The 27,936-nt window shown below is 36.5% G+C and overlaps 2 protein-coding genes across 5 annotated transcripts in view; both read left to right on the forward strand.

The window, feature by feature from the left end:
* Positions 1-27,936, forward strand: part of GEMIN2 (gem nuclear organelle associated protein 2) — a 404,714-nt gene that overhangs the window by 120,270 nt on the left and 256,508 nt on the right. The window lies entirely within an intron of this gene.
* MIA2 (MIA SH3 domain ER export factor 2) overlaps positions 7,746-27,936 on the forward strand; it is a 481,197-nt gene continuing 461,006 nt past the window's right edge. Inside the window, exon 1 of the mRNA XM_069082299.1 lies at positions 7,746-7,755. The gene's annotated coding sequence lies outside the window, so the exon portion shown is untranslated. The remainder of the gene's footprint in view (positions 7,756-27,936) is intronic.

A 27,936-nucleotide genomic window follows, 5' to 3' on the forward strand; every position in this document is an offset into this window, starting at 1 on the left:
TGCCCTGTTGAATGCTCTGAAACCCAGAGATACTGGGCCTAATCTTAGGACATAGAGATCAGTGTAGGAAACCCCAAAGCAAGACCAAGTAAGGCCAAGCAGCTCACCGTGGAGTGCAAGAGCAGGAATCACCTGGGCTTTGCTCTGGCATGAATTCTCAGTTCAGAAACAAGGCTGGAGATATGAATAAACAAAATAAAATACCAACCACTATAAAAGTCCTTTTAAGTTTCAAGATCCTCACAATGAAGAAAATAATTCATAAAATCTTCTGGCCAAGGCTCAAAGAAAAAGTGAATTTTCCAAAAGAACTACATTTTTTAAAAGCTAAAATAATTGAATCTATTGGCTTTTCTAAAATTAAATAAAAATACATTAGGAAAGAATTGGAAAGAGAATAAAGAGCTTAGAAGAGAGAACAAGTAAATATTACCCAAATAAAAGACACCAGGAAAACTAGAATAAACTAAATAAAAATCAACAAATCCACAAAACAGTAAGAAATGTTAGAATGAAATCACAATACTGTAAGTTATTGAACATAAAAAAAACAAGCTGATAACCAGTCAAGAAAGTATCTTTTAAGAATCATTGGACTTCCTGAAAACCATGATTTTAAAAAAAAATCCTAGATGCTATATTGAAACAAATCACACAAGAAAAAATTTTAGCTCTACCAGAACAAGAGGACAAAGTGACTTCCTGGGAGAGACAGGAAAATGAAAAGTTCTAGGAATGTTATAGACAAAATTCACACTATATATATATATATATATATATATATATATATATATATATATATATATATATATATATATATACACATACATCCATAGCAATAATCCAGAAAGAAGTACCAAGGAACTACAATCAGGATCATAAAAGACCTGGAAGCTTCTACCATGAATAAGAAGAAATCCCTTGAATACCATATTCCAAAAGACAAAAAATATGGGCTTATAACCAAGAATAATTTACCCTGCAAAGCTGAGTATAATAAGGTGGGGGGGGGGCAGGGAATGGATTTTTAATAGAATAGAGAAGCTTCAAGCATTACTGATGAAAAACAAGGCCTTTGAAATGCAAACACAAGAGTGGAGAATAATCTAGAAAGAGAAATTTATTTGAGAAATCAGAAGAAGCTATATGATGACATAGAGTTAAAATTATAATAGGGGTAGAACAGATAAGTATCGCTTCAGAACCTTAATGCTTTTAGAGGGTTTTGAGGGAGTCAGATAAGAAAAACAGAAGTTCTGGGGTAAGGGAGGCATGGGGGAGGGGCTGAATTGGTTTTGTTCTGAGAGTGTTAAAAGGAGAAAAAGAAAGGGCAAAAGGGATACATTGATGTAGAAAGGAGGAGGAAGAAGGTGGAACTTGCAATTTTTCATAAATGTGGTATGTGAAAATAGTATACAAACATGGATAAAAGGGTGAGGGAAGCAGGCATCAGATGAATCTCACTCTTATCTAAAATGAACAAAAGGTGTTTAAATAATCATACATGAACAGTTTGGCATAGCAATACATCCATCCACAATAGGCAAACAAGTGGGGATGGTAAGCTATATTAAGAAGGAGCATCATATTGGGGAAGGATGAGTCACAAACAAAACAACTTCCTGATCCTTAGCAGGGCAGGAGGATTAAAAGGGCGGGGAGGGGGGAAGAAAGAGATAAAACTAAAAACAAAGGGCATTCCCATTAATTAGGAAATGATTGAACAAATTATGGTATATAAATGCAATAGAATATTTTTTTTAATGTGAAAGACTACTTCAGAGAATCCTGGGTAGTGTATACGAACTGAGGCAGATTGAAGCGAACAGGAGAATTACTGATACAAGGACAACATTGCAAAGAAAAGAATTTTGGAAAACTTAAGAACTCCAAAGCAAAGACCAAGCATATATCAAGGACCTAAGATGAAGCATGTTACCCACATCTTGACAGACTGGTGATGGACTTAAGGTGCACAAAAAAAAAACTTCTGGACATTGTCATTGTGCCTATTTGTTACAAGAAGGATTTTTCCCACTTGTTTTTAATGGGAAAAGGGATTAGGGAAAGGAAAAGCTAATGATCCTGATGCCTCTCCTCTAAAAAAAGGGGGAGCATGGAAACCCCTTTTTAAGGCAGGACAGTTTTAGAAATAACATGTAGAATTTATTTCACACTTAAAAAAACATGGTTAGAAATGGAAATTCACGGTTTGTCTTCCACTGTGCATATGAAAATGCTTAACTTTTTTATATTTAAATTCAGAACAAAAAACGTTTTAAACCATGCCACATTAAACCAAAAAGTTACAAGAGTTAGCACTCAGACAGAGTGGTCCTGCCATTGGTAGTATAAGCAAGCTAATATATTGGTAATATAAGCAAGATAAAAGACTTATCTCTAGAAAAATATGCATATAAATCAATAGAAAAATATTTACTAAGTGCTTGCTTTGTGACAGGCAACATGATAGACATTGGATTATAATTATGGGGTTTAGACATTTCTGCTCAGGTGAGAGACTAAGAGGTACTTTCCAGCATGCTTGAAATTCATCCTATTCCAAATTACTTCATAAATCATTTTGAGTTTCTCAACTGAAAAAAATAGTATTGTTTTCATTTATTATTTTAAAAACCTTATTTGTAGGGTAAAATGACTTTCAAAGACTGATTTTTGTTAATTTTTTAGTGACAAATGTACCCTCAAAGAAAAGATTAGAAACAAAATCTTTGTAATTCAAACAAAACCCTTTACATTTATATGGTATGTCAGGTAGTTAATTGTTAATGGTGTTGTTAAAAAAAAAGTAAAATTCAATACATGAATTATCAAGTAATTCAGCAAACACTTATCCCATTTCTTTTCTCTCCAGTACTATATGATAAATATTTATTAAGTATCTATTTGGTGCCAGACACTCTGCTAAATGATGGAGACAAAAATAAGAAAAAGAAAGACAATCCTTACCTTCAAAGATGTATGTGTGTGTGTTTTGTATTTATTTTTAAAAATTTTGAGTTTCAATTTTTTCTCCCTCTTTCCAGTCCCTCCCCCCATCCACTGAGAAGGGAAGCAATATGATACCTGCAATATATTGTGAAATCTTGTAAAACATTTCCATATTAGCCATGTTGCAAAAAATAAAAAGGCAATAAAAATAGTGGAAAAAACACAATATGCTTCAATTTGCACTTGGAGTTCTTCAATTCTCTTTCTGGAGATAGACAGCATTTTTCATCATGAATCCTTTGGAATTGTTTTGGATCATTACATTGATCAAAGTAGTTAAATCTTTCACTGTTGATCATCTTTACACTATATATTTTTTACTATGTACAATATTCTTCTGGTTCTGTTCATTTCGCTTTTTATCAATTCATATACATATATATATATAAGTCCTCCAAGTTTTTTCTGAAATCATTCTCCTCATCATCATTTCTTATAGCACAAGAGTATTCCATCACAATCATATACCACAACTTATTCAGCCATTCCCCAACTAATGGCTATCACTTCAATTTCCAATTCTTTGCCACCACAAAAAAGGTGCTATAAATATTTTTGCACATATAGGTCCTTTTAAATTTTCTTTGATATCCTTGGGATACAAATCTAGTTCTGCTATTTCTGAGTCAACAGGTATGCACAGTTATATAGCCCTAGTTTTATAGCATGGTTCATAATCATTCTCCAGAAAGGTTGAATCAGTTCACAACTCCATCAACAATGCAGTAGTGTACCTATTTTTTCCACATCCCCTCCAGCATTTTTCATTTTTCTTTTCTATCAGACTAGTCAATCTGATAGGTATGAAGTAGTACTTCAAAGTTGTTTTAATTTTCATTTCTCTAATTATTAGTGATTTAGATCATTTTATATGACTATTGATAACTTTGATTATTTCTTCTGAAAACTGCCTATTCATATCCTCTGAATATTTATCAGTTGGAAAAAGGCTCTTATTTTTGTAAATTTGGCTCAGTTCCCTATCTACTTGAGAAATTAAGCCTTTATCAGAGAAATTTATTGTAATTTTTTTAACCATTGTTCTGCTTTCCTTTTAATTTTGGCTACATTGATTTTATTTGTGCAAAACTTTTTAACTTCATGTAATTAGCATTATCCATTTTACCTCCTATGATTCTCTTCAACTCTTCTTTGGTCATAAACTCTTCCCTTATCCATAGCTCTCATAGTTTTTCCCCTCCCCTAATTTACTTATATCATCTCGTATGTCTAAGTCAACTACCCATTTTGACCTTGTCTTCATATGCAGTGTGTGATGTTGGTCTATGCCTAGTTTCTGCCAGACTGCTTTCCAATTTTCCCAGAAATCTTTGTCAAATGGTGAGTTTTTGCTCTAAAAGTTTGATTTTTTAATTCATCAAATGTTATATTACTATGGCCATTTACTACTGTATGTTGTGTACCTAATCCATTTCACTGATCTACCATTCTATTTCTTATTCAGTGCCAGATTATTTTGATTATCACTGCTTTGTAATAGTTTGAGATCAGCTACCTTCCTTCATATTTTTTTCATTTGTTCCCTTGATATTCTTTACCTTTTGTTTTTCTAGATGATTTTTGTTATTATTTTTCCAGCACTATAAAATAATTCTTTGATAGTTTGGCATGGCATTGATAAGTAAATTAATTTAGGTAAAATTGTCATTTTTATTATATTGGCTTGGCCCACCCATGAGCAATTACTATTTCTCCAGTTGTTTAGGTCTGTCTTTAACTATATGAAAAGTAATTTGTAATTGTGTTCCTAGGCTTGTCTTGGCAGGTAGACTCCCAAATATTTTATATTATCTACAGTTATTTTAAATATAATTTTTCTTTCTTTCTCTTCCTGCTGGGTTTTGTTAGCAATAAATATAAATGCTGGTGATTTTTATGGGTTTAGTATGTATCCTTCAACTTTGATAAATTTGTTAATTGCTTCAACTAGTTTTTAGTTGATGTTCTAGGATTCACTAAGTATACCATCATATTGTCTGCAAAGAATATTTGTTTCCTCATTGCCTATTCTTATTTTTTCAATTTCTTTTTGCCTTTCAATTTCTTATTGCTATAATTACCATTTCTAGTACAATATTGAATACTAATGGAGATAATCATTGCCCTTGCTTCACCCCTGATCTTATTGGGAAGGCTTCTAGTTTATCTCAATTGCAGATAATACTTGCTCTTAGTTTAGATAGATAATACTTATCATTTTAAGAAAAGCTCTATTTATTCCTATACTTTCTTGTGTTTTTAATAGGAATGGGTGTTGTATTTTCTCAAAAGATCTTTTTTAATCTATTGAGATTGCTGTTTTTAGTTATTGACACAGTCAACTCTGCTTATAATTTTTCTAATATTGAACCAGTCCTGCATTCCTGATTTAAGTCCCACCTTATTATAATTGCCATTGTAAGATACTCCTGTAATCTCCTTGCTAGTATTTTATTAAAGATTTTCTGCATCAATATTTATTGGAGAAAGTGCTCTATAGTATTCTGTCCATTTTTGCTCTTCCTGGTTTAAGTATCAGAACCATATTTGTGTTATAAAATGATCTTGATAGAATTCTTTTGCCTATTTTTTCAAATAGTTTTTTCTTCAAATATTTGAAAAAATTCACTTGCAAATCCTTCTGGTCTTAGGGATTTTTTCTTAGGGAACTCACTTATAGTTTGTTCAATGTCATTTTCTAAGATAGGGTCATTTTACCTATTTCCTCTTCTGTTAATCTTAGCCATTTGTATTTTTGTAAACATTCATTCATTCCACTAAGCCAGATTTGTTACCATATAGTTGGGCAAAATAACCCCTAATAATTGCTTTAATTTCATCTTCATCAGTGGCAATTCACCTATTTCATTTTTGATGTTTGAAATGTGATTTTCTTCTTTTTTAATCAAACTAACCAATGATTTTTCTATTTTATTGATTTTTTTTCATAAAATCAACTTTGAGTTTTATTTGTTAGTTCAGTGGTTTTTCCTTCATTTATATTCATTTCTACTTTGATTTTTAGAATTTATATTTTGTCATTTGAGGATTTTTAATTTGTTCTTTTCTTAGTTGTTTTTAGTTGCATGCCCAATTCACTGATCTGCTCTTTCCCTCTTTTATTGATATAAGAATTTAGGGGCAGCTAGGTGGCACAGTGAACAGAGCACTGGGACTGGAGTCAAGAGGACCTGAGTTCAAATCTGGCCTCAGACATTTAACATTTACCAGCCTTGACTTTGGGCAAGTCAATTAACCCCAATCACCCTGCTTCCACCCTCCAAAAAGCCAAAATAATAATAATAATAATAAATTAGAAACATAAATTTTGCCCTAATTATTCCTTTGTCTGCATCTCACAAATTTTGGTATGTTGTCTTATTTGTGTCATTATCTTTAGTGAAAGTATTGTTTCTACGATCTGTTCTTTGATGCACACATTCTTCAGAATTCAATTATTTAGTTTCCAATTAATTTTAATCTATTATTCAAAGACCCTTAATTTAATGTAATTTCATAGCATTATTGTATGAAAGGGTTACATTTAATGTTTCTCTTTTACTGCATTTATTTGTGAAATTTTCATTCCCTAATACTCAATCAGGTTTTGTGAAAGTGTCATGTACAGCTGAGGAAAAGGTATTTCCCTTTCTATTCCCATTCTGTTCTCTTCAGTGGTCTGCCACATATAACTTTTACAAATTCTATTCAACTTTTCCTTTAAGAATTTGGATGCTATGATATCAGACAAAGATGGATAATCAGGAAAATACATTTTGCTAAAAGGTACTATAGACAATGAAGAAATATCAAAAATTTATAGCAAATTTCTCTGATAAAGACATCATTTCTCAAATATATCGTAAGTATAGAACTGAGTCAAATTTATAAAACTAAAAACTATTCTCCAGTTGATAAATTGCCAAAAGATATTGAACAGGCAGTTTTCAGAGGAAGAAATCAAAGCTACCTCTAGACATATGAAAAAATACCCTAAATCACTATTGATTAGAGAAATGTAAATTAAAACAACTCTGAGGTACCTCCTCACAGAAATGACAAATGCTGGAGGGGATGAAGTGAAAATAAGTACACAAATGCACTGTTGGTGTAGTACTGAACTGGTCCAACTATTCTGGGGAATAATTTAGGAACTAGGCCCAAAGGTCATTAAAATTGTGCATGGCCTTTGATCCAACAATACCACTGCTAGTTCTGTATCCCAAAGAGATCAAAGAAAAAGCAAAAGGATCCATATTTATTTATTTATAGCAATTCTTTTGTGGTAGCAAAGAATTAGAAATCAAGGAGATACTTATCAATTGCAAAATACCTGAACAATTTGTGGCACATGATTGTGATGGAATACTATGGTGTTGTAAGAAGTGATGAAGGGAATGGCTTCAGAAAAATATGGAAAGACCTATATGAACTGATGCAAAGTGGAGTGAGGAGAACCAGGAAATCATTATGCACTCTACTCTCAATGTTATAATGATGAACTGTGAAAGACTTGGCTACTCTGATCAATACAATGATTCAAGACTATTCCAAAGGACTCATAATGAAAAAAAATGCTATCCACCTCCAGAAAGAGAACAGATGAACTCCAAGTACAAATTGAAGTATTATTTTCTTACTTTATTTTTCTTGCTTTTTTGAAATATGGCTAATATTGAAAAGTTTTACATGATTTCATATGTATAATTGATGTAATATTGCTTACCTTCTAAGTACATGGGGAAGGGGGAGGAGAGAGAGAATTTAGAACTCAAAATTTAAAAAGGCAAGAATGACAAAAATAAATAAATAGTAATTTTGGGTTCCCTTTCTCACCCCCTTCTCCTCCTGTTTCCCTATTAGATAATTGAATGTATATCTTCTTCCCTCTTCTAACTAGTTCAGATGAGAGGGAGGTTCAAACATTGGTCACCCCTCCCATTTCCCCTCCACTGTAAAAACTCTTCTTTGCACTCCTTTTTTACGTGAAAATATTTTCCCTATTCTTTTTCTCTCTTACTCCTTCTCCCAGGTCATCCCTCTTTCTTACCCCTCAGTTTTTTTTTCATATCATCCCAACATAACTGACTTGCACCCATGCTTTCTATGAAGATTCCTTCTAACTTCCCTAATAACGAGAAAGTTCTTAGGAGTTACATGTATCATCTTCACATATAGGAATGTAACTAGTTTAACTTTATTAAAACCTTTATGACTTCTCTTTCATACTTAGCTTTTTATACTTCTCTTGAGTCTTATGCTTGAATATCAAATTTTCTATTCAGCTCTGGTTTTTTTCATCTAAAATGCTTGAAAGTCCTCTAATTCATTAAATATCGATTTTTCCCCTAAAGAATTATCCTCAGTTTTGCTAGGCAAGTTATTCTCAGTGTATACTAGTTCCTTTGCCTTCTGGAATGTTATATTCCTAGCCCTTTCCTCTTTTTAACATGGTATATGTAAATCTTGTGTGATCCTGACTGTGGCTCTATCATATTTGAATGGTTTTTTTCTGCCTGCCTGAAGTATTTTCTCTTTGCCCTAAGATATTTGGAATTTGGCTATAGTATTTCTGAGAGTTATCATTTTGGGATCAGTGGATCCTTTCAATTTCTATTTTGCCCTCTGATTCTAAGATATCATGACAGTTTTCCTTCATAGTTTCTTGAAATATGATGTCTAGGCTTTTTTATGGCTTTTATGTAGTACAATAATTCTTAAATTATCTCTCTTGTATGTATTTTCTAGGTCAGTTGTTTTTCTGATGAGATATTTTCTAATTCCTTCTATTATTTTCATTGTTTTGACTCTATCTGATTGTTTCTTAATGTCTCATGGAGTCATTGGCTTCTACTTGCCCAATTCTAATTTTTAAGGAATTATATTCTTCGGTAAGTTTTTGTACTTCTTTTTTCAGTTGGCCAAATCTGCTTTTAAAGGACCTATTTTCTTCAGTAAGGCTTCACACATCCCTTATCATTTGGCCAATTCTGTTTTTTAAAGTGTTATTTTCTTCAGTATTATTTTGTGCCTCTTTTATCAAGCTGTTAATTATCTTTTTATAATTTTCTTACATCTTATTTCTTTTCCCAATTTTTCCTCTACTAATTTTATTTGATTTTTTTAAATCTTATTTTAACTCTTTTTTATTTCTTTAACTCTTCAAGGAATTTTTATTGGGTGACTAATCTGCATTTTTCTTTGAGGCTTTGCTTGTAGATATTTTCACATCATTGTCTTCTTCTGAATTTGTGTCTTGATCTTCCTTGTAACCATGGTAGTTTTTTATTATCGGGTTATTATTTTTTTTAGTTTGCTTATTTCTCCTGCCTATTTATTGACTTTGAACTTTATGTTAAAGTTCAGCTCTGCTCATTGCAGGAGCAGGGGGAAGCAGAAGGTAGCAAAACCTGTCTGTAAAGCCAAGCACAAGCAGCTTTCCAGAGGACTGCTGCTGTGAATAGCTTTAAGGTTCTGATTATATAGTATAGTAAACTCTCTATTTATTCAGCAGTAAATTAAAGCAAAATATTCACAGAAACCAAAGTACAGCATTCACAATATTATAACATAACAAGTTATCACTAAAGTGGCCACATAGTTTTAAACAAAATATATCATTCAGTAAGTCCTTACCTCTATCATCCTTAAGGAGCAAGTCTCCTTAAGGGACACAAAGTACAAAAGCCAAAGTTCTCTACCCCTAGGTCACAGTAAATCATCATCTTCTCAGTCAGCATTAAGTACCCAAGAAGAGGTCTTTTCATCTTGACTCCAGGCTGGTTCTCAGATTCCATGGTTCCTCTTCCCTGGGTCCAGCTCCTGACTGAATCTACCCAGTTGTCACCTGGATTCAAAGATAGGCAGCTCTCAGCTCCTCGTCCAGCTCCTTGTTCAGTTCCTTGTCCAGTTCCTGTTCCATATTGAAGGTCACATTGTCCAGTCTACCTCAAGTCCTTCACAGTTTCTGTTTCTGGGAAGACAAAGCTTAACAGAGCCAAAACAACATTCATGCACATTGCTGGCACCATGATGAATTCACTATCTGCCTGTGAAATCAACACAGACCCACATACAAGGTCTGAGAGCTCAACACAATTTGTTAGTACAGTCCCAGGACCTCCAAATCCCTCCTCCAGTACTTCTGTAAGCAAACAACAAGAAAATCCTCTTTCAGGGCTTCCAGTAAGGTCCCAGGGCTTCTGTACAAAGTATCACAAACAAAAATCAACACAAACACAACAGACAAACAGAGTTCCTGGCCACCACAAAGTTCCCCTTCTCAATTCTGCTCTTCCCTAGCTTGGGCTTCTCCTTATATATGGTTATTAGCTCCCCCCTGTTGCATCCGCAAGCTCTTCTAACTCTTCGCAAGTTCTGTTTCTCAACAAAGACTTGACATAATCAGGGCAAGGCTCAAAGACACTTGAACTCAAACAAGGTGCTAAATACTTAAGTAGCTGAAACAAGGTGCCAGGTACTTCTTTGCTTGCCATTATACTGTCCAAAACTTTAGTCTTTCTCATGTTGTTGTTTTCACAACTACATCTTGGGCCCACAAGTTTTTGGTGTTTCCAAAGTGATATGATCCAGGAAGAGGTGCTGTCACTACTCTCCTAGTCTCTGATCTGGATCTTATCCAGGAAGGGCCTCTATTCCCTTGCAACCACAAGTACAAACATTCCTCTCCACCCTGGAACTGCAACCAGGGTCCCTGTTCCCTTGTGACCATAAGTACTTTTCTTCACCTTGGAACTGTGACCCAAACCTGAGTAATGGGCAATGGAATTGCCAGACAGTTCCCAGTCCTGCACCCAGGGCTAACACAGGGGTCCCCTGTCATCTATTTTTGACTAGTTGTCCAATACACTTACTATCTCTAAGCTGAAAGTTCCCAGAGGTGCTGCTGCTGCTGGTGGTATTATCACAGCCCCCTTCAAAATCCACAGCTGGTGTTGCAACCACTTGTGCTCCAGGTCAGTCCCCACTCCAGTGTCATAGACTTCTCCTTTGGACCTTCTAAGTTGTCTCGGGCTGGAAAAATGTCTTACCTTGACCTTTCGTTGGCTAAGCTGCTCCATCATTTGATTTGACAGATTATTTTAAAGTTTGGAAGAGAATGTTGGGAGGGACTTTTTGGAATGCTCTCTCTATTCCACCATCACAGCTCCACCATGCCTCAAGAAGCTTTCAACCTAATAGTTGAAAACCATGGACAAAAAAAATTAAAAGGAAGGGGTAGAAGTGCCAGAGGGTACCCAGAGGGAGTTGAGGGGGATGATGAAGATGATGGTGGAGTAGAAACCAAGCAGAGCAGCTATTGGCAAGTGACAAGATGGTTGGGAATTTGAGCCTTCTATAAGTTCCCAACCTCTCTCCTTTTCTACTTCAACTGGGACAGTTATATCTGAGACCCAGGCACTTGTAGCAGCAGGATAGACACTGCTGGGAAAATTCCCCACTCTCAAATCCAGAGTATGCACACCCTGACCCCCAGATTATCCTTTAATTAACTCTGCTCAAAGGCAACAGCTTAGTGGTAAGAGTCCCACTGTGCTTTGTGAGAAAGTGATTTTTGAATACTAAAATTCACTTGCTTGGCTCACTATATTGATGTAATTAACTGAAATGCTAACAAACAATATTTGTTTACAAATCCTCTCTCTCCTTCAGGGTATACATGGGGATGTTTCTTTTAGTGAAATGATTATGCTTAACTCACTCTAACTTGTAGTTGCTCTTAAAGTGGCAGTTTGTCAATATAATGAGGTTAAAAAGTAACCATGACAATCTTTTGTATCCTATGGAGGTTTGCTAGTTATCTCATAGTAAAGTGCTTTAAAAGTTGTCCAACTTAAAGATGGGCTATGTTGTTTTTTTTCTTTTTCAAGAAGACAAGTGTTCTAAATTTACTGACCTTTTCTATGTAAAGTGGCTGTCATTACTTGATACTTAAAAAAAATAAAATAAACATACAATCTCTCCTTTCAAGGTTAAAGTGCCCTTTTTCAATGGGTGAGAAAGTAACTGTTTATTAAAAGAAATGCATACTTTGAAGAGATGAAAAGGGAGGCCACTAGGTGGTGCAGTGAATACAGCACCAGCCCTGGAGTCAGGAAGACCTGAGTTCAAATCCCCAAAGCCTCAGACACTTGACAGACTTACTAGCTATGTGACCTTGGGCGAGTCACTTAATCCCAATTGCCTTTCCTTTCCCCTCAAAAAAAGATGAAAAGAGATGAAAAGGCATGTTTGAAAATGGTTTCATCAACATTCTTGTTGCCAAAAATTATGTTTGTGTAATCTGTAAAAATTTACACATCTACAATACTTTAAAAACCTAGAAGTACAATTTTTTAACCTGTGGTAGCACCAATATAATATTCACCACACTGAAGGTGACTAAGAATATGCCAGCATAGTTCTCAATCACAAAATATAACAGACTCTCCATATAGAAGACAGAAGCATAACATTTATTCAGACACCAGAAAACCAAATCCCAACACCAGAAAGACAAATTCATCATAGTAACAAACAAGTTAATACACCATAACACAGAAGGGAGCCACACCATCCTTTAACCTTCCCACAAACACTCACGAGCCTAACTGTCACAGCAGGGGGCAAACAGTCACAAGTCTAGGTGTCTCCTTGGGTGCATCCTCTCCACCCTCCAGCTCTAACTGCTCTGATTCCCAGCTTCCTGTGGACTCTGCTCCATCCTTCAGCAAACTCCTACCACCACAGGCTCCATGTGGTTACATTTGGTCTATTAGGGGGGCAGGGAAGATCTTCAAAGCAAGAAAGATCTTCAAATTCCCTTAGGCCTTTTAAGGGGCAGGGAAGATCTTCAAATTACCATTACCATTATATTCAGTCCAAGATCTTTCATGTCTCTCACATGACAAAAATACGTTAACAATGCATTTTATTACATAGGCTAATGGGAGTTTAGAGGTAACTGGTGTCAATAGAATTTTACAATAATATAACAGGGATGACAGAAAATAAGTACATAAAACAATATTTTAGGGTCATTTCCCCCTCAAATGAATGGGGTTCAAAATCTTGGGCTAAGGGGCAAAGGTCTCTTCTCCATAGGTACTCTCTGATGAAATTGGAGGTAGGCCTGTCCCTGCCCCTAAAGGTCCTTTTTGAGAGGTCAGTTTTTTAGCTGGCATCTGGAGCTTGATCCATACTAGGTCCAGGGGTGACACATCACACTTGTGGACAGGGTTGACATCTGACTTAAGGGATCAGGCATCTGCAGGTGAAGGGTTCTAAGCCTACAGGAAACAAATCTAGCAAACAAGTTTAACAGACAAAAAGCCAAAAAGAAACAAATATAGAAACAAAGAAAACTCACTATCATACCCTCATTTATGGTAGAATATATGAGTTAAGGGTACAATTTGGTTATCATCTTCTCCTAAATAAATAACAGTTACAATATTATCTTTCCCATGTGCTATAATTTCCACAGCCTTTGGAATATCATCTGGCTTCCAATTTACCCATATTTTAGCTCCCAATTTTATTCTATCAGTAGAACCAAACCCTTCAGTTCTTCTGATAGTTATTTCAGAAGGAGGGTCAGTTTTCACAAGGGGTATTGTTACACAAGGAATAATTATCACTTGAACTATTTTATCATTTTTTAAAAAACCATACGGGTTCTTCACCTAAATTTTGGAATGTCACAATAATTTCTCCTTGGTAATTAGAATCTATTACTCCAGCTAATACATGGATTCCTTGAGCTGCTAAACCTGATTTAGGTAATATCTGTCCAAAATGATTTTTAGGGATTCTCAAACATATTCCAAAGGAGATTTTTCTTATTTCTTTTCTATTCAACCAAAAGTCCTTTGAACAATGCAAATCAAACAATGCAGAACCAGGTGTTCCTGGATATGGTGCTGGGACATCTTGCTTCACAGTCCAGTACTCAATATTTGGGATCTTATGTATTTGTTGTTTTCTAATTTGCAAATTTGGTGTCATCATTCTGGCTAGAGGCGTACTTTCTCCCAATGATCTATTATTCAAATTACATAAAGCAGTGAATAAAGTATTCTTCCAATGTTGATATAAATTATTAAACTTAATTTCCTTAACCACTTTTTCAATAATGTATTAATTTTTTTGTTTTGCTTTCTCTTGGAGCAGGGGGGGGGGAGAGGGAAGGGCAGGGCAATTGGGGTTAAGTAACTTGCCCAAGGTCATACAACTAGTAAGTGTTAAGTGTCTGAGGTCAAATTTTGAACCCAGATCCTCCTGGGTCAGTGGTCTATTCACTGCGCCACCTAACCACCCCCTAATGTATTCATTCTTTCAATTCACCCATTTGCTTGTAGATAATATGGAATGTGATATATCCATTCTATATTCTTTAATATACAACAGCTCTTCATTTCATTACCTTTGAAATGTGACCCATTGTCACTTTGAATTTGCATTGGGGTTTCATTATATAGACTTACAATATCTAGAGTTTTACTAGATTATCTAGTAATTATCTAGATAATCTAAAAAACTATTACTAGTTTATCTAGGTGTTTTTCTGGGTCACATTCTTATAAGAACAAGCCACTAGTATACCTGAATAGTTGTCAACACAAGTAAATTTAAATTTGCATACTTTATCTTGGTGTAGGGGTACAATATAATCTATCTGCCAAATTTGGAACTTTTTCCCTTGCTATCGCTCCAGTTACTACCCGAGGAACAGTTTGTTCCTATTCTATTTGACACATATGGCATTCCTCCACTACCTGTTTTTAACAATACTAATACCTCAATATTGGGCCCACTGGTGTATGGCCTGGACCCCTAAATGACTGACCATTTGGTGGATCCATTTTCCTAGTTTCGGATCATCAGTTGGTGTCAGAGTAGGGACAATATGTTGAGTAATAATCTTTGCCAGTCAATCAGCATATGCATTGTACTCACATTCTGGCATGGTGAGGGCCACATAAGCATTTACATGAAAAACTGACAAATTAGTAACCAAATACATGTCCATATATTTTCCCACAATTCTTTGCCCCAGACTTGTTTGCCATGAATTTCCCAATTTTGATTTTTCCACACAGGCATCCATTAGCTACCGTGTTTCCCCGATAATAAGACCTATCCTGAAAATAAGCCCTCCCCTTACTGTGTAAGATTCCTCTAAAATAAGCCCTCCCCCAAAAATAAGCCCTATTGAGATTGCTACTGTAGTGAAGGTGATCCCCTGTGCTACACGCTACATTACGGTACCCTCTGTATGCACCATCCCCACCTCCCCCCGTGAAACGCGCTCCAAGCTGCATCCAATCAGAGCTGCAGCAGTGAGCGCGTCATCCTGTTCTTCCCCAGTGATTTGCTTATTGAATAAAGGTACACTTTTTTGTTCACATTTACCTGTTTATTAAAATTGCTGTCAATGTTCATTAAAATAAGCCCTCCCCTGAAAATAAGCCCTCTGGTGTTTTTCTGTCCAAAAAAATTAATAAGACAGTATCTTATTATTGGGGAAACACGGTACCACTCATGAATCAGTGAATATATGACACTGTAATCTTTGTTCTGTTTTAATGATTTGATGTACTGTCATAAATTCAGCATATTGACTACTTCCACCTCTCCCAGTATTTTATTTAATCTGAGTCTCCCTGAAGGTGTGACAAACTTGGATACAATAGTTCATGAAGATCTAGGGGCAGTTCTTATTTCTCTACTTTATCTAACATCAAGCCCCTTTTCTTGATACATTTTCTGTAGTTCATTAGTTGGAATATCATCAATTCTCCCAAAATCTACCCCTGCTCTCAATAGAGCAGTAAACAATTCTTTTCTTGTCAATCTGTTCTGACTTTAAATCCACTGGCTATTTACTCTCCTCTCTTGAGGAAATTTACCTTTTTCCCATTCCCCCAAGTCACTTAGCTGTGAAATATTATCCAGCACTTCGGAAAGAGGGTTCCCTAATTTCACCAATTAGTAGAGTAAGAATTGGGTGCTTATAAGCAAGAGGAGCCATCTTTGCTATGATATTTCTATGAGAAACTGTGAAGGCGATATTGTGATATACATTTGCATCTCTGACCATGATAGCAGTCTTCATTACCTCCTCCTTTAACTTTCACATACAGTCCCTAAGCAAATACCAGGGTCTTTCTCCACTAGGCCACATAGAATCAGTGGTATACATTTTATTGCATCCCTTGACAGCTAAAGCTAACAGATTGGTCATATTGTTACCTCCTACCATATGATAAGCCCTAAAATCTTGCTATACAAAGGATTCTGACTAATACCTATAAATTTCAAGCAATCCATGCTATCTACTCATACTCCTTCATCCCCTTCATCACTTATTCTCACCACCCAAGGCACTAATGATTCTCCCATTCTTTAAGTGAATCAACTTATATGTCAGTAACCTCCTGTTGAATGAAGTCCTCAATTATCTCCTTGAACTCTGTTTGGCCCCTATGTTTCTCATGCTTTCTTCTTAGTGTGAAGTGAACTTCTGCCCTCATAAAAGTCTTATCATTTAACATTGTTTCATTTTCCATCCATGAACTCTCCTGGTTCATGGTTGTCATGGCAAATAGGTTCAGTCTGTATTAGGGTGGCACGCACATTCCTCTTGTTAGTTTTTCACTTCTTTTTCTGAATCAAACACACTTCTACCACCTGAGAACCCCCAGCTTGAGCTTCTGGAGAGACAGAATGCTGTGGCACAGAAAGTTTTTCATACAAATCAGTTAACTTCCTCTCCATCTGAGCTTTTTTTCTTACAGCAGCTTGTCTCTGCTTTTATGTATAATATATATTATAATAATATATAATAAATACTTGTTTTTAAAACCCAGCCTCTTCTACATACCCTTCAAGTTTTCTCCCTGGTTTTGTTTGTATTCCTTGAAAACATGTTTCTAAATCTTTAGGTTCTCCCTTCTGCAGCCTGAGTTCCCAGTTTTCAAAGAGCCCTGTACTTTTAACCCACTCCCTTGCCAAGGAGAAATAAGGTAGTTCCTCCCACCCTGGGATATCCATGTCTTCTTCTAAAGCCCTTCTGCCTCCAAATAGAGGTCTGATATTTTGCAATCCCATCATCCCCAAATGTAGTGCCAACACAATATTTACAGCACTGACAGTGACATGTATATGCCAGCATAGTTCTCAATTGAAAAATATAACAGACTTTCCATATAGAAGACTGAAGCAAAACATTTATTCAGATGCCAAAAACTAAATCCCAACACCAGAAAGTCAAATCCATCATAGTAACAAAGAAGTTAATATACCATAACACAGCAGGGAGCCACACCATCCTTTAGCCTTCCCACAAATAAATACTTACAAGCCTAGATGTCATAGCAGAGGGCAAACAAATACTCACAAGCCTAGTTGTCTTCTTGGGTGCATCCTCTCCTCCCTCCAGCTCTAACTGTTCTGACTCCCAGCTTCCTGTGGGCTCTGCTCCACCCTTCACCAAATTCCTTCCACCACAGGCTCCATGTGATTACATTTTTTTAAAGCAATTGGGGTTAAGTAACTTGCTCAAGGTTATACAGCCAGGTGTTTCTGGGTGGGTGCTAAGTGTCTGAGCCCAGATTTGACCCCCAGGTCATCCCAACACTGGGGCCAGTGCTCTTACTCTCTGTGCTACCTGGCCGCCCCCATGTGATTACATTTGGCCTATGATGGGGCAGGGAAGACTTTCAAAGAAGGAAGATCTTCAAATTTCCTTAGGCCTATTAAGGGGCAGGGAAGATCTTCAAATTACAATTACTATTACACCTGTTTAAAAATCTTTCAATGAAGAATTTCAGTGGATTTTGAACTGATTTGTAAAAATGCAATACCTTCTGATTAGTTTGCAAGAACAACTGATTGACCTCAGGGAAGATGAAAATATAGGAGTCAAATTTTAATAAAAGCCTTTGCACACTTGCTGACAGATTAAAAAAATAAGTGTCATGAATTTCAGAGGAATCATGATAAAGCATGCTTTCTTCCTCTGGATAGAGAGGTGATCAACTCAGAGAGCAGATTGAAACATTCATATTTTTTTTAACATGCATTGCATGAGAATTTATGTGAGAATAATATGAGAATTTGCTTTGTATGATGTTTGTAATGGGTTTTATTTTTCTTGGGTTTTTTTTTTGTTTTTCTTCAATGGATGGGAGAGGGATAGGAAAGAGAGAGAGAATTAAGAACTGAAAATGAAATTGAATTTAAAAAATAAGTGTTAGGATTTAGTAAATGCAGTCAATGAAGCACTTCTTCCATTTTGATCTGCTTAGTTATGTGAGGTGTATTTTCAGCTCTAATAGCCATTAAACCAAATGTTGAAATAAACAACTTAGAATCACATATAATAGTAATCATATAGTTAATAGATAAATAGATTTATATATTAAGGGCATGTGCTCAAGAACTTTTTTGTGAAAAGGGAGGGTGATCAAAAAGTAGAGACCTTTGCCCTAAAAGTCATTCCTAAGAGATGTCTCTGTGTCTATGCCAGTAAAGTGAAATGACAACTGAGACAATAAATGTTTGCTGAATTAGAAGAAAATTCAAGTGTTTCAAAAAAAATACCAGGGCGACCAGGTAGCACAGCAAGTAAGGGCACCGGCTCCAGTGTCAGGATGACCTGGGGATCAAATCCGGGCTCAGACACTTAGCACCCACCCAGAAACACCTGGCTATGTAACCTTGAGCAAGTTACTTAACCCCAATTGCTTAGGGCCGGCCAGGTGGCTCAGCAAGTAAGAGCACCAGCTCCAGTGTTGGGATGACCTGGGGATCAAATCCGGGCTCAGATATTTAGCACCACACCCAGAAATAACTGGCTGTGTAACCTTGAGCAAGTTACTTAACCCCGATTGCTTTTAAAAAAAATACCTACATAATATGCCAAATGTTTTGTTTGAATTACAGAGATTTTGTCTCAAGTCTCAGTTTACTATGCATATATAGTTTATCTCTAAGAAAATTATAGAATTAGTCTTTAAAAATTACTTTTCCATTCAAATGAGATATTTCTATAATAATGAAAACTAACATGGCATTTCTACTTAAAAAACTGAAAATAATTTATAAATGTAATGGGTAAGTGGTTGATATGGGCTTAGTTCTTAGAGCATGTATTTGCTTCCTGTTAAACAGAGCTTGTCCAATATTCTCTGTTAGCTGCCAATCCAATACCTTAAATTTTGGGGTGATAGTTCCTAGCCCCAAGTGACTGATAGACTGTGAGTGATTTTGTGATTTTTGATAAGTTTTCTAATTATCTAAATAGATGAAGGCTCTAATGACTCAATAAAAGCTAAGCTAAAATTGAGTGTGCATATAAAAGATGCTAGCAGAAGATCTCTTGCTTTTTTGCCTAGTAGTTCTTGAGTAAGGAAGATGAATTGCTATAATCTACAGTGTAGAGGACCCACCATCTTCTTTTCTCTCTGTTACTTATTCTTTTCTAATTTTAGAATTTGATATTTGGAGATGGAATTAACTAGGGTATAACCTTTTGAGCTTCAAACAATCAGAAGACCAATCAGATGTCCAACTGCTGGACTCAAAAGCATATTCTGCTAGTAATTACAGCAGCTGAGTTGGATGAGGAGCCTCTGCAACAGCCTAATTACTTACCACACCCACCCTAGAAGTGGATTGGCCATTAAGCAAGACAATGCATCATAGAAGGAGCCAGTCCAGCTGAGAAAGGAAGTGTCTCAGCCTGAAGTGAGCTTAGTAGGAACTCCTTGAAGAAAAGGACTCCTGTGGCCAGGAGTCTCAAGGTAACCCTTGATCCCATGGTTGCCCCACATGTGTGTTTCAGTACTTTTGTGCTCCAAGTTCCAGTCCACTCTCCACAGGTACTGTATTCCTTAGATGGAAAGGATAGGAAAAACAGTATGGGTGTTTTACACCAACTACTTTAGATTTTAGCCTGCTCTCACCAAAGACCAAGTGTAGATAGGAAGGGATAGTATGCCCTCTCTTGATTTGGGGGAATATTTTTGTACTTCAGTCTTTACTGAACTTTCTCAGTTAATATTCCTTTGTGAGAGCTAAGTGATGTAGATGGCACAGCAGATAGAGTGTTGGGCCTGGAGTCAGGAAAACATCTGGCCTCAGACATTTACTAGCTATGGGACCCCAGACAGCTCATTTAACCCTGTTTGCCTCAGTTCCTTATCTGTAAAATGAACTGGAGAAGGAAAATGGAAAACCATTCCAGTAGCTTTGCCAAGAATATTCCAAAATGGAATTAAGAAAAGTTGAACATGACTGAAAAAAAAAAGCTGAGCAAAAACAATAGTTAATTGATATTAGAGAGATACCAGATGGGGGCTCATGAATGGTAGTGATAGAATATATCATCCCTCTAGTGTTACACCTAAAACTTTGAAGGAAGAAGTAGGTAACTGCTGCCTTTAGACCCAACTTACCAATGGGAGTGAGTGTTGAGAAGGTGACCCTAGAGGGGGTGCTACACAAATATTAAAGGGATTTTGGTCCAGGATTATAGAAGAACTGATTATATAAAGTTATAGAATCTTTAAGTATTTATATAACCAAGAAGTATTTATATAATCTCTCTTTGAACACTGCAAGTGAACACTTGTTCCCTTTGTGGGAAATAGTATTTCAAAAGGTAGATATTTTGACACCTCTCGTTATTAAAAATTCTTCTTTTTATTGAACCTTTAAATCACTCATATTGAAATCACTCCTTTTGTCAATTATGTGAAACTTATATTTCTATGGTGCTTTATGCTTTTCAAAACACTTTCCCATCTTAGTACAATGCCTGGCACGTAACAAGTGCTTGAGAAATGCTATATCTATCTTTGGATCCATACGACCCTGTAAGGGAAATAGGATGAATCTGTTCTCCATGTTAGAAATGAAGAAATAGAGTCCAGAGATGTAAAGACAGTGGTAGAAGGATGGTGAACAAGAAAGTGGCAGGGCTGGGATTGAGCCAATACCTGCTCCAGTCACTATGCCACCTTGAACATACAACATGAGTATCAATTATAAAAACTTTGGAGGTTATTCTATTTTTGCGTAAGTCAGCAGTAAACAATTATCAGTTTTAGTTTGTACCTATATTTCTTTAATAGTCAGATACATTAATGGATCTGTAACATTATCAGAGCATGTTCTCTCTGTGCTCTTGCATGCAATCTAATCCATGTCTTCAGCATGCTCAGTGACTTCCTCTACATCTCTTGGATGGATACCAGTGGAGCACACATGCTATCCATCTGTTATCCCTTGCTACTCTATAAGGGCAAAATTAGATGCTTTATTGGTAAATCATCAGGAGAATGCAATCTTTCATAGGAAAGGCATATTGCATCACTTAATTGTAAGTGTAAAAACAAAACAGAACACAAATTTGTTCTTTGGCATATTCACAAATCATCTAATATGCCTATGTAGATAACACTGTAATTTGCTGGATTTTTCAAAACAGTATAATTTCTTTTACTGTTCCCAAAGCAATCTTACTTGAATCAGCTAGGTAATAAAGGCTATCTCTGCAACTGGTATCACGAAAGTAGTGATTATAAAAAGAAAAACCTTGACTACTCCATCTTTTGGACCACAGAAATAAATCTTTCCAATTCCTTATTTCCTAAATTACATAATAAAAAATCTTCATGTGCAATGTGTATAACCATTTTTAAAAGAAATGAAAGCAAAAGAAAACCCCTACAGTTTAAAAAGTTATTATATTAGCAAATATCAATTCATACCCAAAAAAACTTTTGAAATTGTCACATCAACACCAGTTTAGTAATCCATATTTTTTTCCTGTTAAAATAAACAAGGTATTCCACTGAACCTACTGTTTAGAACAGAGATATCAAACTTGTAGCCTGACTATTTGTAGCCTGCAAAATTCCTTTGGCAACCACCAAATAGATTAAAACATAACAGAGAAGTGTTTATCAAATTAAATAAAAATATAATACAACAGAGATAATGTTAATTTGTGGTATTCCAAATCAATATGCAGTCCCCAGGGACCCCTTTCAATATGACTTAAACTCCACTGGTTTAGAGTGCTGTCAAACTCAAACAAACCAATCCAACAAAGAACCAAATCTTTTTTCTTTTTTTTTTCTTATAGTCATCCCAAGTGAGAGGTAGTTTTTCTTTGTAATGGACCAAGTCTGACTCAAGTCAATTTGAAAGTTTACATTTGATATTGAAACACAATGAGACAGTTATAATCCATCTAAGAATTATCAAAGAAGGACTATTTAGCCATAGCAGGAAAAGAATGTTCAGAGGAGGAAATATATAGTCAACATAGCCTTGATTCATTTGGGCATAACTCCCTGCCTTTCTTCTAATTTAAAGCCTGAGTGGGATGCTACTGATTCCTCCTACCTTGGCTTTTTTATCCCTAGCCCACTAGGAAGATACATCAATAGCTGGAACCTTAGTCCCCTGAACCAATTAAACTTTGAAGATGATTTCAATACCTTTAAGGAAAATTTGCCAAAGCCAAAGTAGTACCTTAGGATATTGCTCCTAGCAAATCATAGAAGTTCCTTCTTCTAGCCAGAAAGGATTTTCCATATATGCCACTCTTTGGTCCTCCAACTTTTCCCTAGGAAGTAACTAGATTATGGCCTCTGGGTCCCGTACTGGCATTAGTATAGATGGAAACCCATTAATTCTAGATTACACTAAGCAAAGGGTTTAGCTTTGCTGCATCCCATGTCAATTCAGGGTCCTGGGCCTGGTCTGCTTCCCACTTTCTCAGAGGTCTACTAGAGATAGAGATGGAGAAGAAAAGAGAGAGGGAGAAAGGAAGAAAGAGAAAAAGGGAGATAGAGATAGCAACATAGATGGAAATATGTGTGTATACATATACTATATATAATAAAATTGTGCTCAAAATTTAGAATCATAAAAAAAGAAATCTCAGCCTGAGTTTCCTCAATTATGACTCTTATGTCACTAAGACAAATCCTGCTAAAAGATAAACAACAACAAAAAAGTTAGAGAAAAAAATATATAATCCAAAATATTTCAGATGACAAACCCAAGGTATGGTGGTGGCACCCTGCTGCCTATGCACTTGGTGGGTATTCCAGGTGACACTTGAGGTGATTCATTAACAATAGCAGCCCACTACTTGTTTGTGTCCTACCTTCTGAAGTAAGGCTGCAGAAAAACAAGCTTTCACTTTAATAAACCATTTGATTAATTAGTGAATTAACCACCTAGAAAATGTAGTACATAATTTGGTCACAAGGTGTTGTTACCATTAAGGCAAGCACTTGCCTCATAGTGTATTCATTGTGCATGTGCTCACTTCCCCAGTTTTTAGTATGCCCATTGCTCACCATCTTCAAGCTCCTAGACTACTACCCTATTACCACAAGATCATAAATAAAAAAGGAAACTGGAACATTGCCAAGAATTATAACTGTATCTCCATACCTCCATCTATAACTCCATCTGGCTCATCCAACCACCCTAATTATCTAAGAAATTTCCTGTGTCTGTTGATCAACTTCATTCATAAGACTCATAATGTTCCTAGTGGTCACATAGTTTATTAAAACACAGTCAGGTTAAAAATGATAAAAGAACTGTCAGACCTGATCATCTCCCACCAAATCTCCTCCCAGTGGCAGCATATGGGAAAGGAGAAGGGCAATTGGGTCTCATAGACTCACTTCAACAGTGGTTAAGCCTTCACAACAAAGGTCATTCTAGTCCTGCTCCACCTCTACTTCTGGTTGCTAGTTTGTCTTACCTCCCCAATACTTTGTTTTAATCTTCAGTCCAAGTTTTCTGATTTGGACATCAATAGCTCCTTAGTTATCTGTCCCAGCTTTACTTTCCCCATTCAGTGTCTCCGCACCCACAAGATGCAAGTGACATCTGTGCCAACCTCTTCTCCCCTTCTCTATTCCACACTTCATGGAGTAAATGGAATGAGGGACCAGCAGTCTCTTCTTAGATCAAACTCATGAACCACCAACAGGAAGAAGGACCATTTCCCTTCTCCTTCGCTCAAGATTTCACCCTGTCTCCCAAAGACTCCCATGCTTTGTTTTCTTCCCAAAGTTATTCTCTAGGAGGAGATACTGACAGCACTTATAAGAACACTTGTAAAAGAACCATGCAACATCAATGAAGCATGTGAAAGAGAAAACTAACTTGGTATCAGGTAATAGAATACTGTATTATCAATTATATTGAGTTTATAGATTGTACTCAAAGAGAGAAAGCCCTAGACCAGGTCTGAACAACACAGTCAGAGGATTTCAGTTGACCCTTGAAAAAATATAGAAGAAAACATCCTTTATATGTAGAGGAAATCCTTTGGCAGGCCACAGGTTGTGCAGGCCTGCCCTAGACAAAGCAACATATAATAAATAAAAATATTAATAAAAACATCCCAAACAAGATGTTTGTCAAAACTGATTTAAGAAGGTCTAGTTTGGGCTTGGGGAAGAAGGGGGAAAAAAATTAAAACTAATGGAAGTGAATGTTGAAAACTAAAAATAAATAAACTAAATTTTTTTTCTTTTTGGAGGACAATTGGGGTTAAGTGACTTGCCCAAGGTCACATGGCTAGTTTTTTTTTTCTGTATGTTAAGTGTCTGAGTCCAGATTTGAACTCAGGTCCTCCTAACTCCAGGGCCGGTGTTCTACTCACTATGCCACCTAGCCACCCCAAATTAACTAATTTTTTAAAAGAGGTTCTAGTTTGGACTACCTTGCTATCTAGCATAGGCCAGTCACCAATTCTCCTTATTCAACCAAAAAATATTATGGAATGATTGTTTAGTAAGTCTCTGTACATTTTAAGGTATCAGTCAAAAAAGTGTGAATCTGTACATATAAAATTTCCTCTTATATATTTGCATTTCTATAATAAAGATAAGACTCATATCTACTGTATCTGCTTCTTGTTTTTCTTCTTATTTAGTCATTTCAGTTGTGTCTGACTTGTCATGACCCTGCTTGGGGTTTTCTTAGCAAAGACACTGGAGCACTTTACCATTTCCTTCTCCAGATCATTTTACAGATGAAGAAACGGAAGCAAACAGGGTTAAGTGACTTGCCCAGGGTCACATAGCTAGTAGCGTCTGAGGTCAGATATGAACTCAAGAAGATGAGTCTTCCTGACTCCAGGCCCAATACTCTATCTGCTGTGCCACCACTATATTTACAAAGGGCTCTAATTGTGTATGAGATTGAAGCTTAAAAAATTATCATCAAAATTATAACTAAGATTTTTTTTGCACCTGGGTCAAGGGTCAGGAAAGGTACCCTAAAGTTGGTAAGGGATAGGGATTGAGAGAGACCCCAGGACACTAGTGCAAAAGTAGAGATGCAAATCATCTGAGGGCCTACAGTCCAAAACAACACAGTTTTTACTAAGAGTTTACAATGTGCAAAGAACTACATTAGGTTCTGGGGATAAAAAGCCCTCCATGACTACTGGGGGGATATAACATGAAATGAGATAAGTACATTCATGATTGCTCAAGGAGGGGAAGAAAGCACTAACAAATAGGGGAATTAGAAAGGCTTCTAGCTAGATTATTTTCAAGCTATCTGTATCAGCAATGCCATATTCACAATGCCTATGGAAATTACAGATATGCTGATATAATTATCCATCACAAAATAAATCAGGCTTGCCATATGGGGGAATAAGCTAGAAAGTTTATTAAAATACCAAAAGACTGAGTCCCAAAACCAGAAAGTGAAAGCTATCAGAGTAGTTATGAAATTGGCACAGGTAGATAAAGTAGAAAGCACCCACATTCTCAGGCCTTTAAAACAGAACAGGCTACCTCAGGCAAAGGTCCTCCTCTCCCCACTCACAGCAACCACCCAGTGTCCTGGAAGCGCGCTCCCAGCAGCTCTGGCCCCTGGCAGTCCTCAGCAGGAGTCCTTAGCAGAAATCCTGGCTGACTCAAAAAGGGCTTTGCGCTGCCGCTGCCTCTGCTGCTGCTGCTGCTGCCGCCATCGCCGCCACTGCTAGCCACCGTAGGAACTCTAGCTTGGCTTCCGCTTCCTCTTGCTCCACCCCTTCCTGCTATGTCAGCAAGTCCAATGGGGCATGGAAGATCTTTAAATCCCATAACCCTTACATTTGGCCCCAAGATCTTTCATGTCCCTTACTTGGCAAAAATACAGTAGGAATAACTGGTGTCAACAAAATTTCACAACAATATAACAAGAATAGTACACAATAAACACAGAAAACCATATTTTAGGGTAGGGCTTGAGCACAAGCTCCCCATCATTCCCCCCACCCCAAACAAATGGGTCCCCAAAATCTTGTGGTAAAGGGTGAAGGTCTCTTCTTCCATGGCTACTTGCTGCTGAAATCGGATGTAGAGCTGTCCCTGTCCTAAGGGGTCCCATTTGAGAGGTCAGTTCTTAATATGCTTGATGCCAGGTCCAAGGGTGACACATCACAGTTGCAGATAGGGGGTGACATCCAGCTTAAGCTATCAGGGATCTACAGGTGGAGGGTACCAAGCCTGCGGAAACAAATCTAGCAAACAAGGTGAACAGACAAAAAATCAAGAAGAAGCAAAGAGACAATAACCAGACTATTGTAGCCTCACTCACGGTAGAATAAATGAGTTAAGCGTACAATTTTGTAATCATCTTCTCCAGAATAAACAATAGTTACAGTGTTATCCCTCCCATGTGCTTTAATCTCTGCAGCCTTTGGAACATCATCTGGCTTCCGTTTTACCCATACTTTAACTCCTGATTTTATTCTATCAGTAGAACCAAATCCTTCAGTTCCTGTGACAGTTATTTTGGAAGGAGGGTCAGTTTTTACAAGTGGTATTGTTTTACAAGGAATGATAATCACTTGAACTATCCTATCATTTTTGTGAATCTGTATGGTCCCTTCACCTAAATTATGGAATGTTACAACAATTTCTCCTAGATAATTAGAATCTATTACTCCAGCCAATACATGTATTCCTTGAGCTGCTAATCCTGATTTGGGTAAAATCTGTCCAAAGTGATTTTTAGGGATTCTTATGCATATCCCAGTGGAGATTTTTCTTATTTCTTTTCTGTCCAACCAAAAGTCCTCTAAACAATGTAAATCATACCCCACCGAACCAGGTGGTCCTGGGTACGGTGCTGGGACATCTGGCCTCAAGGTCCAATACTCAATATTTGGGATCTTATGTGTTTGTTGTTTTCTAATTTGCAGATTGGGGGTCATCATTCTGGCTAGAGGTGTGCTTCCTCCCAATGGTCTATTATTCAAATTACGCAAAGCCATGAACAAATTATCCTTCCAATGTTGATATGAATTATTGGAACTTAACTTCCTCAACTGTTCTTTCAGTAATCCATTCATTCTTTCAATTAACCCAGATGCTTCTGGATAATATGGAATATGATATATCCATTCTATATTGTTTAGTATACAATACTTCTTCATTTCATTGCCTTTGAAATGTGACCCATTGTCACTTTGAATCTGCATTGGGGTTCCATAATATAGACTTATGAGATCTAGAGTTTTACAAGTGTTTTTCTGGGTTGCATTCTTATAAGGACAAGCTACAAGTACACCTGAGTAGGTGTCAACACAAGTACATATAAATCTGCATCCTTTATCTAGTGGTAGTGGACCAATGTAATCTATTTGCCAGATTTGGGCTGGGACTTTTCCTCTTGCTATCTCTCCAGTTACTACCCGAGGAACAGTTCGCTCCTTTTCCAATTGACATATATGACATTCTTCTGCTATCTGTTTTAACAGTGAATGAGAGATACTAATACCTCGATCTTGTGCCCACTGGTGTGTGGCCTGGACCCTCAAATGGCCTGCTGTTTGGTGGACCCATTTTGCTAATACCGGATCATCAGTTGTTGTCA

The sequence above is a fragment of the Petaurus breviceps genome, unplaced genomic scaffold (assembly GCF_028583685.1).
Source record: "Petaurus breviceps papuanus isolate PSGF00001 unplaced genomic scaffold, PetGlider_PUasm1.0 164, whole genome shotgun sequence".
Taxonomy (NCBI): domain Eukaryota; kingdom Metazoa; phylum Chordata; class Mammalia; order Diprotodontia; family Petauridae; genus Petaurus; species Petaurus breviceps.